This window comes from Lepus europaeus, chromosome 18 (genome assembly GCF_033115175.1).
Source record: "Lepus europaeus isolate LE1 chromosome 18, mLepTim1.pri, whole genome shotgun sequence".
In the NCBI taxonomy this organism is placed as follows: Eukaryota; Metazoa; Chordata; class Mammalia; order Lagomorpha; family Leporidae; genus Lepus; species Lepus europaeus.
Window position 1 is genome coordinate 62,401,615 of NC_084844.1, and position 15,899 is coordinate 62,417,513.

Here is a 15,899-nt window from a genome sequence, read left to right on the forward strand (position 1 = left end):
GAGTGGGTTGAGCATGAAGACTGGATTTTGAGGGTGTTTGGGTGATACACAAGATGGTGTTTTTATTGTCATGTGCTTTCTAGTGGCTTCAGATGTTGTACACATTTTACTCAGGTGTCCAAGTTCTTTGAAGTGGGTGCAGGATTGTGGTGGGCTGGAGAATCATCAGGGTTCGTTAGGGTTCCCTTTTCTCCACATCCTTGCCAGCATTTGTTGCTTGTTGATTTCTGTATGAGAGCTGTTCTAATGGTGGTGAGGTGAAACCTCATTGTGGTTTTGATTTGCATTCCCCTGATGGGTAGTGGTCCTGAGCATTTTTCGTGTATCTGTTGGCCATTTGAATTTGCTGTCTTGAAAAATGTCTACTCAGGTCCTTTGTCCATTTCTTAACTGGATTGTTTGTTTCACTGTTGTTGAGTTTCTTGAGATCTTCATAGATTCCAGAAATTAATCTGTTGCATCGTTTGCAAATATTTTCTCCCATTCTGTGAGTTGCCTCTTCACTTTTCTCAGGGTCTCTTTTGTAGTGCAGAAGCTTCTCAGTTGGATAAATCCCATTTTCTTTGATTGCCTGTGCTCTGGGGTCTTTTCCAAGAAGTCTTTGCCTATGCCAATGTCTTGTAGGGTTACTTAAATATTTTCTAGTAATTTGATGATATCAGGTCTTAGATTTAGGTTTCTGATCCATTTTGAGTGGATTTTTGTATAAGGTGTAAGAGAGGGGTCTTGTTTCATACTTCTGCATATGGAGATCCAGTTTTCCCAGCACCATTTGTTGAAGAGACTGTCTTTGCTCCAGGGATTGATTTTTGCTCCTTTGTCAAAGATAAGTTGGTTGTCGATGTGCGGATTTGATTTTTAGAGTTTCTATTCTGTGCCAATTGGCCTACACTTCTGTTTTTGTGCCAGTACCAGGCTCTGGTACTGGCACAAATTGCTCTGTAGTGTGTCTTCAGATCTGGTATTGTACTGTTTCCAGCTTTGTTATTGTTGCTTAAGATTGCTTTAGCTATTCAGGGTCTCTTGTGTTTCCATATGAATTTTAGCATCATTTTTTCTTGAACTGAGAAGAATGTTGTGGTATTTTTATTGGGATTACATAGAATTTATAAATTGTTTTTGGTAGTATGGACAATTTGATGATACTGATTCTTACAATCGATGAACATGGAAGATTTTCCCACTTTATAACGTCTTCTTCTGTTTCCTTTTTTAATGTTTTGTAACTCTTATCACAGAGATCTTTGATGTACTTGGCTAAATTTATTCCAAGGTATTTTTTTGTTAGCTAAGGTGAAAAGGATTGATCTTAGAAATTCTTTCTGAGCTATGGCATTGCCTGTTTGTTCAAACTTTATTGATTTTTGTGTGTTGATTTTATATCCTGCTACTTTACTACTCTTTTTTTCATAAAAGAGTTCAAACAGTCTCTTGGTGGATTCTTTTGGATTCCCTATATATAGAACCAGGTCATCTTCAAATAGGGATAGTTTGACTTCCTTCTTGCCAGTATGTATCCCTTTGATTTCATTTTCTTGCTTAATGACTTTAGCCAAAATTTCCAGGACTGTGTTGAATAGTATTGGATTTTATGAAATGCTTTCTCTGCATCTATTGAGATAATTATATGATTTTTGCTCTTCAGTTTGGTAATATGATGTATCACATTTATTGATTTTTGGATGTTGAACCATCCCTACATACAAGGGATCAATCCCACATGGTTTGGGTGAATGATATTTCTGATGTGTTGTTGGGTCTGATTGACTAATATTTTGTTGAGCATAATTCTCTTTTTCTGTCGTTTCTTTTTATGGTTTAGGAGTTAAGGTGATTCTGGTTTCGTAGAAGGAGTTTGGGAGGATACCCTCCCTTTCAATTGTTTTGAATAGTTTGAGAACAACTGGCATTAGTTCTTTAAAAGTCTTGTAGAATTCAGCAGTGAAGCCATCAGGACCTAAGCTTTTCTTTGTTGGGAGGGCCTTTATTACTGATTCAATCTCCGTTTGGGTTATTGATCTGTTTAGGTTATCTATGTCTTCATGACTCAATTTTGGTTGATTATATGTGTCCAAGAATCTATCCATTTCTTCTGCATTTCCTTATTTGTTGGCATACATTCCTGGTAGTAATTCCTCCTGATTTTTTTTTTCATTTCTGTGGTATCTGTTTTGGCCGTCAGGAGAGTGAACCAGTGAATGGAAGACCCCCTCTCTGATTCTGCCTCTCTGCGACTCTGCCTTTCAAATAAATAAATAAATCTTTTTAAAAATAGATAGGGGCAATGGTCACCTCTGTTGGTGTGATCATCCCCTCACTTCCTCTCCCCCAAGCTGAGCAATGCCTCCAGTGGGTTCAACACTCATGCGTACTGCCGTGTGACTCAAACAAATGATCTTAGCAGACCTCACTGTGGGCACAGTTTCCGCTGCAGTGAGCTGCCTCTGGCAACCAAGGGCTCTATATGTGTGCAGCTGCACCCAATGATTGCCCAGAAACTCAGCTACATCCTGCGTCCTCTCATGCAGTCATAGTTTTTTCAGTCTCAACACCCAGGGCTCCCATGGTCAAAGACTGCAAGAAGTACATTCCGCCCTACTAGCCTGTCCCGTCCACAAAGAAACTGAAGGACCCTTATGGGGGAGAGGGACAAGAAACTAGGCCTGGGCAAATATCAGGGGCTTCTTAAGAGGTTAAATGTTCCCCAGAGTCTAGCGGGCAGGACGTTCTCTGGGAAGGAAAAGTCAATCCCCTTCAGAGAACCTCTAGGCACGCCCAGAGCAGAACTGCCCCTCCCCTCCAGGAAACCTCTGGGCGCGCCCAGAGCAGAGCTGCCCCTCCCTTCGGAGGGTCTCTAGGCGCACACTTATGATGTCACTGCGACCGGCCAATCCTGTAACACCTCAGCACTCTCGCTTAGCACTCTCCCTCAGCATTCTCCGGTATGCTAATTGTCCCTCCGAACCAACCAATCCCGTGCCACCTCTGCATTTTATACCAGCACTCTCCACCAGCATTCTTCGCCAGCATTCTCCCATATGCTAACGGTCCCTCTGAACTGACCAATCCTATGCATGCGTTAGGAATATGCTAATTCGTTGCCTATATAACCTGTGTGGGACTGCCGCTCGGGGCTCCTCACTGCCTGAGGTGGGGGGCCCGTTTGCGCAAACGTACAATAAATACCTCATGCTTTTACATCAACTGGTTTGGAGTCTGGATTTTTGGGCGTCCTCTCGAGCAAGTGGGCATCTCTACTACTGAGAGGTCCAACATTTGGCGCCCAACGTGGGGCTCGAGGTCGCCCTCAGACCCATTCTCTGCGGACCAGTTGGAGGTATAATTAAGTGTTTTCTGTCTGTTGTTGTCTTCGTCTTGAGTAATCTGACTGGAGTATTCTGACTGGCCAGTATCTGACCTGACTCTGTGGGACCAGTGGGGGAGGCAGGCGTGCCCAGCAACCCCTGGTCTGTTCCCCGGAGGACGCTCCGGGTTATGAGGGGAAACCCTCGGTCTGTTCCCCCGGAACACGCACCCGGGGTGGTCTGGAGGTGGGTCGGAGACCAAGTCTCCCTCCTTCCCGGGGAGGGCTGGTCAGGCAGCCGCTCCCAAAAATAGCGCAATAGCGTTCGATTTGTCCTAGCCATGCGGTTTGTCTTGTTTACTGTATGTGTCTGTGTATTGGCTGTTCTTTTTGTTTGGGCTGAAATCCTTGCACGCATGGGTCAACAAATAACCACCCCTTTAAGTCTCACTCTAGATCACTGGAAGGACGTTCGAGAACGCGCGCCACCTCTCAGTGGAGGTTAAAAGGAAACGATGGGCAAAATTCTGTTCCTCAGAGTGGCCGGCCTTCGAGGTCGGCTGGCCAAGGAACGGCACTTTTAACCTCGATATTATTTTACAGATTAAGGCGCGAGTCTTTCAGCCAGCCCACCTGGGATGATTGTCAGCAGCTTTTGCAGACCCTCCTCACTACTGAGGAAAAGCAGCGTGTCTACCTTGAGGCACGGAAAAACGTCCCTGGAGCAGATGGCCGACCGACCCTACTGCCAAACGAAATCGAGGAGGCGTTTCCCTCAACCCGTCCTGATTGGGACTACACCACCGTTACTGGTAGGGAGCGACTTCGTCTTTACCGCCAGATTCTCCTTGCGGGTCTCAGAGGGGCTGGAAAGCGCCCCACCAATTTGGCCAAGGTACGTGCAGTAGTGCAGGGGGCTGAGGAAACGCCGGCAGGCTTCCTAAAAAGATTAATGGAAGCCTACCGTATGTACACCCCGTTTGACCCCCTGGCAGAGGACCGGCAGGGAGATGTAATCATGTCCTTTATAGGACAGTCAGCGCCGGACATCCGCAATAAATTGCAGCGGCTAGAGGGGCTTCATGGGTATACCATACAAGATTTAATAAAGGAGGCAAAAAGGATTTACAACAAAAAGGATCCACAAGGAGCAGGAGGAAAGGGAAGACAAAAGAGATAAAAGACGTAATCGAGAGCTTAGTAAAATTTTGGCCACCGTAGTGCAGGATATAGAAAGGAGTAGACCAGGACAAAATAGGGACTTGGGAGACAAACGAAAGCCTCGGGTGGAAAGAGATCAATGTGCCTATTGTAAAGAAAGAGGACACTGGGTCAAAGACTGCCCGAAGAAAACACAGGGACCAAAGAAGAGACCAGTTCCAATCCTGTCCCTGGAAGAAGACGACTAGGTGAGTCAGGGCCAGGAGCCCCCCCCTGAGCCCAGGATAACCCTTGAAGTGGGGGGCAGACCGGTAACCTTCCTGATTGACACGGGAGCCCAGCACTCGGTACTGACTTCAGAAAAAGGGCCTTTAAGCTCCAAGACTTCCTGGGTTCAGGGGGCAACTGGAGGGAAGTTATATCGCTGGACAACCAATCGAGAGGTCCAGTTGAGTACAGGACTTGTGACACACTCGTTCTTACTAGTGCCAGACTGCCCCTACCCCCTCCTGGGCAGGGACCTACTCTCGAAGGTAGGAGCCCAAATTCACTTCCATGAGAAAGGAGCTACCATCACAGACTCAGGAGGGCGGCCCCTCCAGGTGTTAACACTACGCTTGGAGGACGAACATCGGTTATTCGAGAGGCCCTCGTCCACCATGGCTCCCCTGGATCCCAAGTGGCTCGCAGATTTTCCTCAGGCCTGGGCAGAGACTGCGGGAATAGGGCTGGCCGTCAACCGGCCTCCCTTGATCATAGATCTGAAGCCCACGGCCATTCCCGTGTCAGTTCGTCAATATCCGATGGGCAAGGAAGCTAAGGAAGGTATCCGGCCACATATCCAGAGACTGTTACACCTAGGCATTTTAAAACCTTGTCGTTCACCTTGGAACACCCCCCTACTACCAGTAAAGAAGCCTGGTACGGGTGACTACCGCCCGGTACAGGACTTGCGGGAGGTTAACAGGAGAACGGAGGATATGCATCCCACAGTGCCCAACCCCTACAATCTGCTAAGTACCTTGCCTCCGACCCACGTATGGTACACTGTGTTAGATCTAAAAGATGCATTCTTTTGTTTAAGACTGAGCCCTCAGAGCCAATCCATCTTTGCTTTTGAGTGGAAAGACCCAGAGACCGGGTTTTCAGGACAACTCACCTGGACAAGGTTGCCCCAAGGATTTAAAAACTCGCCTACCTTGTTTGATGAAGCTCTACACCTAGATTTGGCCGACTTCCGAGTCAACCATCCGGACCTGGTCCTCCTGCAATATGTGGACGACCTCCTCCTTGCCGCTGAAACTGAGCAGGACTGCCTAAAAGGTACCGGGGCCCTGCTACAGAGACTGGGGGAATTGGGCTATCGAGCCTCCGCATGATAGCGGCCGTGGCAGTTCTGGTAAAAGACTCGGACAAATTGACTCTAGGCCAACCTCTCACCGTAGTGGCACCTCATGCTGTGGAGACAGTTATCCGACAGCCACCAGATCGGTGGCTCTCAAATGCTCGGATAACTCATTACCAGACTATGTTATTAAACTCAGAGCGGGTCCGACTGCCACCTCTTTAAACCCGGCCACCCTGCTCCCGGAACTGGGGCCCCAGGCCCAGGTAATCCATAACTGTCACCAAATCCTGGCTGAGGCCCACGGCACCCGAAAAGACCTAACCGACCAGCCTCTGCCGGATGCCGAAATGACCTGGTTCACGGATGGGAGCAGCTTTCTACAGAACGGTGAGCGGAGGGCTGGGGCAGCGGTGGTGGATGAAAAAACTGTTATCTGGTCAAGTGCCTTAAAGCCTGGAACTTCTGCTCAAAAAGCCGAGCTCATAGCCTTAACTCAAGCTTTAAAACTGGCACAAGACAAAAAGGTCAACATTTACACAGACAGTCGGTATGCATTCGCCACTGCCCATGTACATGGGGAGATATACCGGCTAAGGGGCCTCTTAACCTCGGCAGGCAAGGACATTAAAAATAAGCAGGAAATCCTAGATCTTCTACAGGCCCTGTTCCTGCCCAAAAGGTTGAGTATAATCCATTGCCCCGGGCACCAACGAGGAGACGACCCCGTAGCAAGGGGAAACAGGATGGCAGACGAGGCCGCTAGGGCGGCAGCCCTGAGCCAACAGGTGCTCCCGTTAAAGACAACTGAGCCCACCCAAGTATCGAGGGAACCACCTTTCCTCTATTCGGACCAAGACTTAGATACGATCCAGCGGCTCGGTGCAGAGTATGATGAACAAATAAGGGTTTGGAGGCTCGAAGAGAAAATAGTCCTGCCACACCAATTGGCTAAAGAAATAATTACCAGCCTCCATCAATGGACTCATTTGGGACACAAAAAAAACTAAAAGCAGCCTTACAGGAAGATAGGCAGTCTTATTACATCCCCGGACTTGACTCTTTAGTCCAGCAGGTGACTGAATCCTGTGTTCCGTGTGCCAAGGTAAATGCCAGACACCTCAAGCTCCCGGAGGGAGCTAGGGTAAGAGGAGACCGACCAGGAATCAACTGGGAGGTCGATTTCACTGAGATAAGGCCGGGCAGTTATGGGAATAAGTATCTTCTAGTTTTTGTAGACACCTTCTCCGGATGGACTGAGGCATTCCCCACAAAACGGGAAACCGCCCAGGTGGTCGTCAAGAAGATCAGAGAGGAGATCTTCCCCCGGTTCGGCTTGCCTAAGGTAATCGGGTCCGACAATGGCCCAGCGTTTGTCTCCCAGGTAAGTCAGTTGGTGGCCAAAGCATTAGGCATAAATTGGAAATTACACTGTGCCTATAGACCCCAAAGTTCAGGACAGGTAGAAAGGATGAACAGAACAATTAAAGAGACCTTGACCAAATTAGCGTTGGAGACTGGCGTTAAAGACTGGGTCCAACTCCTCCCTATGGTGTTGTTCCGGGTCCGAAACACGCCCTCTCATTGCGGGCTGACACCATACGAAATCCTTTATGGAGGGCCCCCACCAGTAGCAGGCTTGCTTGACCTTGCCAGTGACTCCGTTGCCGATGCCCCTAAGTTACAGGCCCGGTTGAGAGCGCTCCAGATCATCCAGAACCAGGTCTGGAAACCTCTTGCAGCAGCCTACCAACCCAAGACGACAGCTATCCCACATCCTTTCCAAATCGGTGATGCCGTGTATGTCCGAAAACACCAATCTAAGACTCTAGAGCCCCGGTGGAAAGGCCCTTTCACTGTGCTGTTGACAACTCCCACCGCTCTCAAGGTCGACGGAATCGCTGCTTGGGTCCACGCCTCACACGTGAAGCGAGCACCACCTCCCCAGGGCCCCGAGGATCCGGATAGACCAGCCAAATGGAAGCTCCAGCGCACTCAGAACCCACTCAAGCTAAGACTTTCAAAACTGTTTAATATTTGTGATGTTCCTGGCCTTTCCCCATTGTTTTTCCAATTCCCATGCTCCACAATTGTTAACGTGGGAAGTAATTTCCTCCACAGGACGGGTGGCCTGGTCTGTTAGTGGGTTACATACCCCCGGGGCATGGTGACCCACCTTATACCCGGACGTATGTCAACTGGTTACTGGGTTAGATACCTGAGATGTACCTGACCAGGATAATTTGACAAAAATCCCTGAAAATAGTCTTAACTATTAGGGCGTGTATGGCTCCCAGTCCCCAGTCAGTGGGACCCAACCCAGTCCAGCAAGAACAGAGTTCCCTCCCTCCAGTGAGGCAGGCTCTCCCCAGGCCACCCCTCTTGCCAGCCACCCTTTCGCCTAGCTTGGCAAGTTTAACTCCAAACGCTTCGAGCCCCCGTACAACCGGACAGCGGCTGTTTAACCTTTTGACAGGGGCCTTTCTGGCCCTCAACCAGACCAATCTGGAGCTGACCGAGTCCTGTTGGCTATGCCTAGCCCCAGGTCCACCTTATTACGAGGGCCTCGCGGTTCCCAGGACCTGGAATGGCACTACAAAGGCAAATAATTGCCTCTTGCCCCTTCGGGCGCGTCTCACTTTTACAGAGGTGTCGGGACAAGGTACTTGTGTAGGAAATCCTCCCTTGTCCCACCGACACTTGTGCAATGTCACCCACAATGTTACTATACGAGACGGCTCATGTATTCTTAACAGGTTGCTCCAGTTTATCCGCGAGAGGCTTTTCCTTATCCAAACCCGGGTGCTGACTCAACAGTACCAGTGTCAAGCTTCAAAGACCTCCGAGGTCCAATAGATTTTAGGATTAAAATCTGTACAAAAAGAAAAGGAGGGAATGAAGGACCCTTATGGGGGAGAGGGACAAGAAACTAGGCCTGGGCAAATATCAGGGGCTTCTTAAGAGGTTAAATGTTCCCCAGAGTCTAGCGGGCAGGACGTTCTCTGGGAAGGAAAAGTCAATCCCCTTCAGAGAACCTCTAGGCACGCCCAGAGCAGAACTGCCCCTCCCCTCCAGGAAACCTCTGGGCGCGCCCAGAGCAGAGCTGCCCCTCCCTTCGGAGGGTCTCTAGGCGCACACTTATGATGTCACTGCGACCGGCCAATCCTGTAACACCTCAGCACTCTCGCTTAGCACTCTCCCTCAGCATTCTCCGGTATGCTAATTGTCCCTCCGAACCAACCAATCCCGTGCCACCTCTGCATTTTATACCAGCACTCTCCACCAGCATTCTTCGCCAGCATTCTCCCATATGCTAACGGTCCCTCTGAACTGACCAATCCTATGCATGCGTTAGGAATATGCTAATTCGTTGCCTATATAACCTGTGTGGGACTGCCGCTCGGGGCTCCTCACTGCCTGAGGTGGGGGGCCCGTTTGCGCAAACGTACAATAAATACCTCATGCTTTTACATCAACTGGTTTGGAGTCTGGATTTTTGGGCGTCCTCTCGAGCAAGTGGGCATCTCTACTACTGAGAGGTCCAACAAAACTGAGGTGTTCCCAGTGCTGCTGCCTGTGTGTGTTATGCCCTGATGAATTGAATCTGATCCTCCAAGCCAGACTCAAAGTCAGTGAGGAATTCGAGCTTTTCCCAATTGAAAAGTCCCTCAAGCGAGGGGGGGCGGAGCCAAGATGGCGGATAGTGAGGACATGCACCAATAGTCTGGAAAATAAAGTTTCATAAAAGTGGAATTACTGTAGCCTCAGGAAAAGATTCAAGAAAAAAACTGCAGAGGAAATGCTTCCGGATCTAGTGGATGTGACACAGAGGACCTACAAGGAGCCCACCGCATGGAAACCCAACCGCAGGAGCCGAGCCACAGAATCTCCCCAGCGCGGGAACCAACGGGAGGTAAGACAAAAGCCTCAGAAACGCGAGACATTAGTGGGGAAAGGCAGAGGCCCCTCCCTCCACTTGAGCAAAACAAAGAGCAGGCACCATTTTACATATGTAAAATGGCAATGAGTACACAAACTCAGTAACTTTGGGTCTAAGGTGAAACTTGAGAACACATTGAGGGCTGCATAAACTCTGTGTGTGGTCCCAGGGGTAGATCAAACGAATACTCACAGAGGCCAGATTTCAACTACCCTCAATTCCACTCAGCCATTCGGAATTACTTCCCAACTGAGTCAAAAAAAAAAAAAAAAGAGAGAAAGAGAGAGAGAGAGATCCAGCAAGGAGCAAGGTGAGTCACTTTTTGCACAGCCTTAAACCTACAGAATCAAGCAGAGCTCTCTGGCCACACCCATCACAGCCTCTAAGGATCCATCAAAGCAGACAGCCCACTTAGAGGCATAGTATAACGAGAAAAAATCACCACAGCAAAAAAAAAAAACAACCCATAAATTATCTCCAGTCTACTGTTGATGGGCATTTGGGTTGGTTCCAGGTCTTAGCTATTGTGAATTGAGCTGCAATAAACATTAATGTGCAGATGGCTTTTTTATTTGCCAAATTAATTTCCTTTGGGTAAATTCCAAGGAGTGGGATGGCTGGGTTGTATGGTAGGGTTATGTTCAGGTTTCTGAGGAATCTCCAGACTGACTGCCATAGTGGCTTAACCAGTTTGCATTCCCACCAACAGTGGGTTAGTGTCCCTTTTTCCCCACATCCTCTCCATTATTAGGGGTTCTATGAGCTTCCTGTACTAGGATGTCTCTGTCCTTCTCCAAACCTGGGAAATTTTCTGCTAGTATCTCACTAAAAAGGCCTTCTAATCCTTTCTCCCTCTCCATGCCTTCAGGAACTCCTAGAACCCGAATGTTGGGTTTTTTAATAGTATCCTGTGGATTCCTGACAGTATTTTTTAGATTTCTGATTTCTTCTTCTTTTCTTTGGTTTGCCTGTTTCCTTTCCTGTTCTCTGTCTTCTAAGTCCGATATTCTCTCTTCTGCTTCACCCATTCTGTTTTTAAGGCTTTCTAATGTGTTTGTCATTTGATCTATTGAGTTCTTCATTTCATTATGGTTTCTTGTCACTATCACAGTTTCATGTTCTGCTAGTTGTTTCATTTCATTTTGATTCTTCCTTAATATTTCATTTTCACAAGAGAGATTTTCTATCTTGTCCATTAAGGATTTCTGTAGTTCAAGAATTTGTTTTTGAGAACTTCTTAATGTTCTTGTCAATGTTTTGAGATCCGCTTCTTGCATTTCCAATATCTCTTCATCTTCATAATCTTGGATTGGGGTGTCTTGTTCATTTGGGGGCATCATAGTGTCTTCCGTGCTCTATGTTACCTCGCTTGCTACGTTTGTTGTTTGGCATGTTGGAGATAATTTATGGTTTTTTTTTTTTTTTTTTTTTTTTTTTTTTTTTTTTTTTTGCTGTGGTGATTTTTTCTCGTTATACTATGCCTCTAAGTGGGCTGTCTGCTTTGATGGATCCTTAGAGGCTGTGATGGGTGTGGCCAGAGAGCTCTGCTTGATTCTGCAGGTTTAAGGCTGTGCAAAAAGTGACTCACCTTGCTCCTTGCTGGATCTCTCTCTCTCTCTCTCTCTCTTTTTTTTTTTTGACTCAGTTGGGAAGTAATTCCGAATGGCTGAGTGGAATTGAGGGTAGTTGAAATCTGGCCTCTGTGAGTATTCGTTTGAACTACCCCTGGGACCACACACAGAGTTTATGCAGCCCTCAATGTGTTCTCAAGTTTCACCTTAGACCCAAAGTTACTGAGTTTGTGTACTCATTGCCGCTTTACATATGTAAAATGGTGCCTGCTCTTTGTTTTGCTCAAGTGGAGGGAGGGGCCTCTGCCTTTCCCCACTAATGTCTCGCGTTTCTGAGGCTTTTGTCTTACCTCCCGTTGGTTCCCGCGCTGGGGAGATTCTGTGGCTCGGTTCCTGCGGTTGGGTTTCCACGTGGTGGGCTCCTTGTAGGTCCTCTGTGTCACATCCACTAGATCCGGAAGCGTTTCCTCTGCAGTTTTTTTCTTGAATCTTTTCCTGAGGCTACAGTAATTCCACTTTTATGAAACTTTATTTTCCAGACTATCGGCGCACGTCCTCACTATCTGCCATCTTGGCTCCGCCCCTTGATGATATTGATTCTTCCAATCCATGAACATGGAATATTTTTCTACTTTTTGGTATCCTCCTCTATTTCTCTTTTAAGATTTTTAAATTCTCATCGTAGAGATCTTTGACATCCTTGGTTAAGTTTATTCCAAGGTATTTGTTTTTGTAGCTGTTGTGAATGGGATTGATCATAGAAGTTCTTTCTCAGCCATGGCATTACCTGTGTATACAAAGGCTATTGATTTTTGAGCATTGATTTTGAATTCTGCTACTTTGCTCAACTCTCCTATGAGTTCCAATCGTCTCTTAGTAGAGTTCTTTGGATCCCCTAAATAAAGAATCATATCATCTGCAAAGAGGGATAGTTTTACTTCTTCCTTCCCAGTTTGTATCCCTTTCATTTCTTTTTCTTGCCTAATGGCTCTGGCTAAAACTTCCAGTACTATATTGAATAGCAATGGTGAGAGTGGGCATCCCTGTCTGGTACCAGATCTCAGTGGAAATGTTTCCAACTTTACCCCATTCAATAGGATGCTGGCCATGGGTTTTTCATAGATTGCTTTGATTGTGTTGAGGAATGTTCCTTCTGTACCCAATTTGCTTAGAGTTTTCATCATTTAAGGGTGTTGTATTTTATCAAATGCAGTTATGGAAATGATTATCTATGACTTATGGAACATTTGACATGAGCTAATTCTGTGCTTAGTGTTTCATTTTCTTATTTCAGTTACTGTGCACAATAACCTTCTTAGACATGTACTGATTATTGTCTGTTTTTCACTGTACAGAACTGACACTGAGAGAGAACAAGTTGCTCAGAATCACTTGTATGTTCCTTGTAGCATTTGGCCCTAAATTGTCTGGGAGCTCTATTCTGAGTCCTCTCCTATACAATGTATGTTGCGTAATACTGATTATGGTATGTGTGTTCTATGGTCATTTCTAGTGACATCTTTCATTGAAATGGAGACAATTTTCCTTGTTCTTTTCATTAGGAAACAGAAAGCCTCTTCATAAGTAGCATGTTTGCAAAAGTTTCTCCATTTGCATCAAGCCAGATCTCTTAAACAGAATCATTGAAAAGAGAACTTTTTGGGCTAATCTCAAAGGTATTTATTCCTATGTTATACTTGTCATGCTCATTATGAATGACTTTTTTGTCCTCTAATTTTTGATCCCCATGTGTGAGCTGTGTCTATGGACAAACTGGATTAGTAAGACTGGAGATTAGTTTAGAAATTGCAAGAAAATTTGTTGGAGTGTTTATGCCTTGGATTCTCTCTGGGATAGTTGTCTGAGGAGAAACCAGTCCTAAGTGTATCACATACATGTAACATTCAACCTCCTTTTCACACACAAGTACATGGAAAATCATTCAGATCTACTTGTTCAATATTTCAAAAATGAAGCCAATTCTTGCTAAATCATTATATGAAGAAGAAAATTAAAGTTTTCTGTAACATTACCTCTTTGTGGAAATTAGTGATAATACTACTTAGCAATCATCAAAATGTCCATACAACCGAAAACTATTTACAAATTCCATGCAATCCCAATCAAAATGCCAATGACATTCTTCTCAGATCTAGAAAAAATTATGCTAAAATTCATATGGAAAACACAAGAAGAGACTCCCAAATAGCTAAAGCAATCTTAAACAGCAAAAACAAACCCAGGGGGCCAGCACTGTGCCACAGTGGGAAGACCTACAGGAAACGCCTGGCTCCCGGCTTCGGATTGGCGCAGCTCTCACCATTGTGACCAGTTGAGGAATGAACCAGAGGATGGAAGACATATCTCTCTCTCTCTCTCTCTCTCTCTCTCTCTCTCTCTCTCTCTCTCTCTCTTTCTGCCTCTCCTTCTCTCTCTGTGTAAATCTGACTTTCAAATAAATAAATAAATCTTTTAAAAAAAAGAGAGCCATTCAAACAGGGGTGAGGTGGAATCTCATTGTGGTTTGATTTGCATTTTCTTGAGCCACCCCACTTTTTAAAAAGATTCATATATTTATTTGAAAGTGTTACAGAGAAAGGGAGAGACAGAGAAAGAGAGATCTTCCATCTGCTGGTTCACTCCCCAGTTGACCATACTAGCCAAGATTGGGCCAGGCCAAAGCCAGGAGCCAGGAGCTTCATCTGATCTCCCATGTGGGTGGCAGGGGCTCAAACACTTGGTCCATCTTCTGCTGCTTTTCCTAGACCATTAGCAAGAAGCTGGATCAGAATTGGCACAGCAGGAAATGAACCTGAAACTGTGTCCATGTGGGATGCTGGTGTTACAGATGGTGGCTTTACCCACTACACCACAATGCCACCCCTCACCCCCTGCCAAATTCCCTCCTTAAAAAATTAAGTAAACAATCATTAGTGATAACATCCTACCAGAAATACTAGATCTCTATAAATATTATATAACTTCTGGAATATTTACATCAATAACTCATTTATCCATATGTAAATTAAAACAGAGCTTTTAAGAAGTTTGTACTATGTAGACACAACATACTACATGCATACTATAAACACCTATATAATATATATTATGAGACAGAAATCTGCTGCAGTATTATAGCAGCTTGGTTTTTTTTTTTTAATCTTTATCTTCTTTTTGAAAAATTACCATCAATCAGTTAGAATTACTTCTTGCTCTTGGTGACCTTAATTAGTAAATTTTTTAGTGAAAATCTAGTAAACAATTTTAAATTTTTCTGTATCATCATCTCAATTGGAACATGCAGGGAAAAAAAGTTACTTGAGCATTTGTTTTGCAAAATTACTGTAGTACCAGCAACACTTTCACACTTATGAAAATTATGTCTTCATTTCAGATCCTAATAGGGTTCAGAGGGTTTTTAGAAGGAATTAAAACTGTCACTCATATTTTAGGACAGAGAAAGAAATCCTAACACAAAGAGAGCTCTCTTCCAAAGCAAATGCTCCTTGTAGAGGCACTGACAGAATACTCTTAGAGTTTTAACACCCACCAAATGCTTCCAGAAAATTCAACCTAAGCTAGGTCCAAATGGCATGAAGTCCAGACAGTGGAGAAAGAGGGTTCCCAGGGTGCATCCAGTTTGACTTCCCCACAGAGTCGGTACACTTCTCAAAGTACTGTGTCCCTGCATCAACAAGTATTACAGGTATCCTATGCCAAGGCAGGAAGAGAAGAGAGATTTTCCCCAAAAAAGGTTTTTCAGCATCTGCTTGGACCATCCCTGAAATCCTGCCATGGGGTCTGCTAACCTCCAGCAGCCTGTGCACTGAGTCTTCTCCTTCCCAGTGGAGGTGGCTGAGGTCGCTTGACAGATGCATTTAATATGCTTTTCTATCCCTTGCAATTTAACTAGAGATCCTTTTAAAGGGAAAAACAGGAGCTGGGGAAGATGGTTAAACAGATTTCTGGGGGTCTGATGGAGTCTTCTCTGATATGAAATTTGACAGAGACCTGTGTTCCATCATAAATTTTCTTAACTGGAATCTGTTGTTTGTGCATCTCTTTGTGGGTTAGCTTTTGTTAATTAGAAGCTGAAAAGAAGAGGAAGATGTATTCCCCCCCTCCACCCCTACAATTGCAAATGAATGGATATTCTCAAGGTTAGATTGTAAATGGGGAAGGGGAAGTATCGTATAGTTAAACTGGGACTTGAACCCAGGCACTACAATATGGGATGTGGGCATCCCAAGCATCATTAATATATATACACACACATATATATACACATATATATACATATATATTCACATATATATGCATATAATTATGTATATATACATGCATATATATAATTATATTATATATAATTACATTATATATAATATAATTAATTGTATGTATATATATTTATACATATACATGTATATATATATATGTTCAATTTGAGAGACAGAGCAACACAGAGAGAGCAAGATACAGAGAAATGGATCTTCATCCACTGGTTCACTCCTCAAATGGCTGCAATGGCTGGTACTTGTTCAGAATGAAGTCTGGAGCCTGGAACCCCATCTGTATCTC

General features: G+C 45.1%; 1 pseudogene; it reads left to right on the plus strand.

Annotated features, from left to right (window-relative positions):
* LOC133777155 (leucine-rich repeat-containing protein 37A3-like) overlaps positions 1 to 15,899 on the plus strand; it is a 95,369-nt pseudogene that overhangs the window by 17,293 nt on the left and 62,177 nt on the right.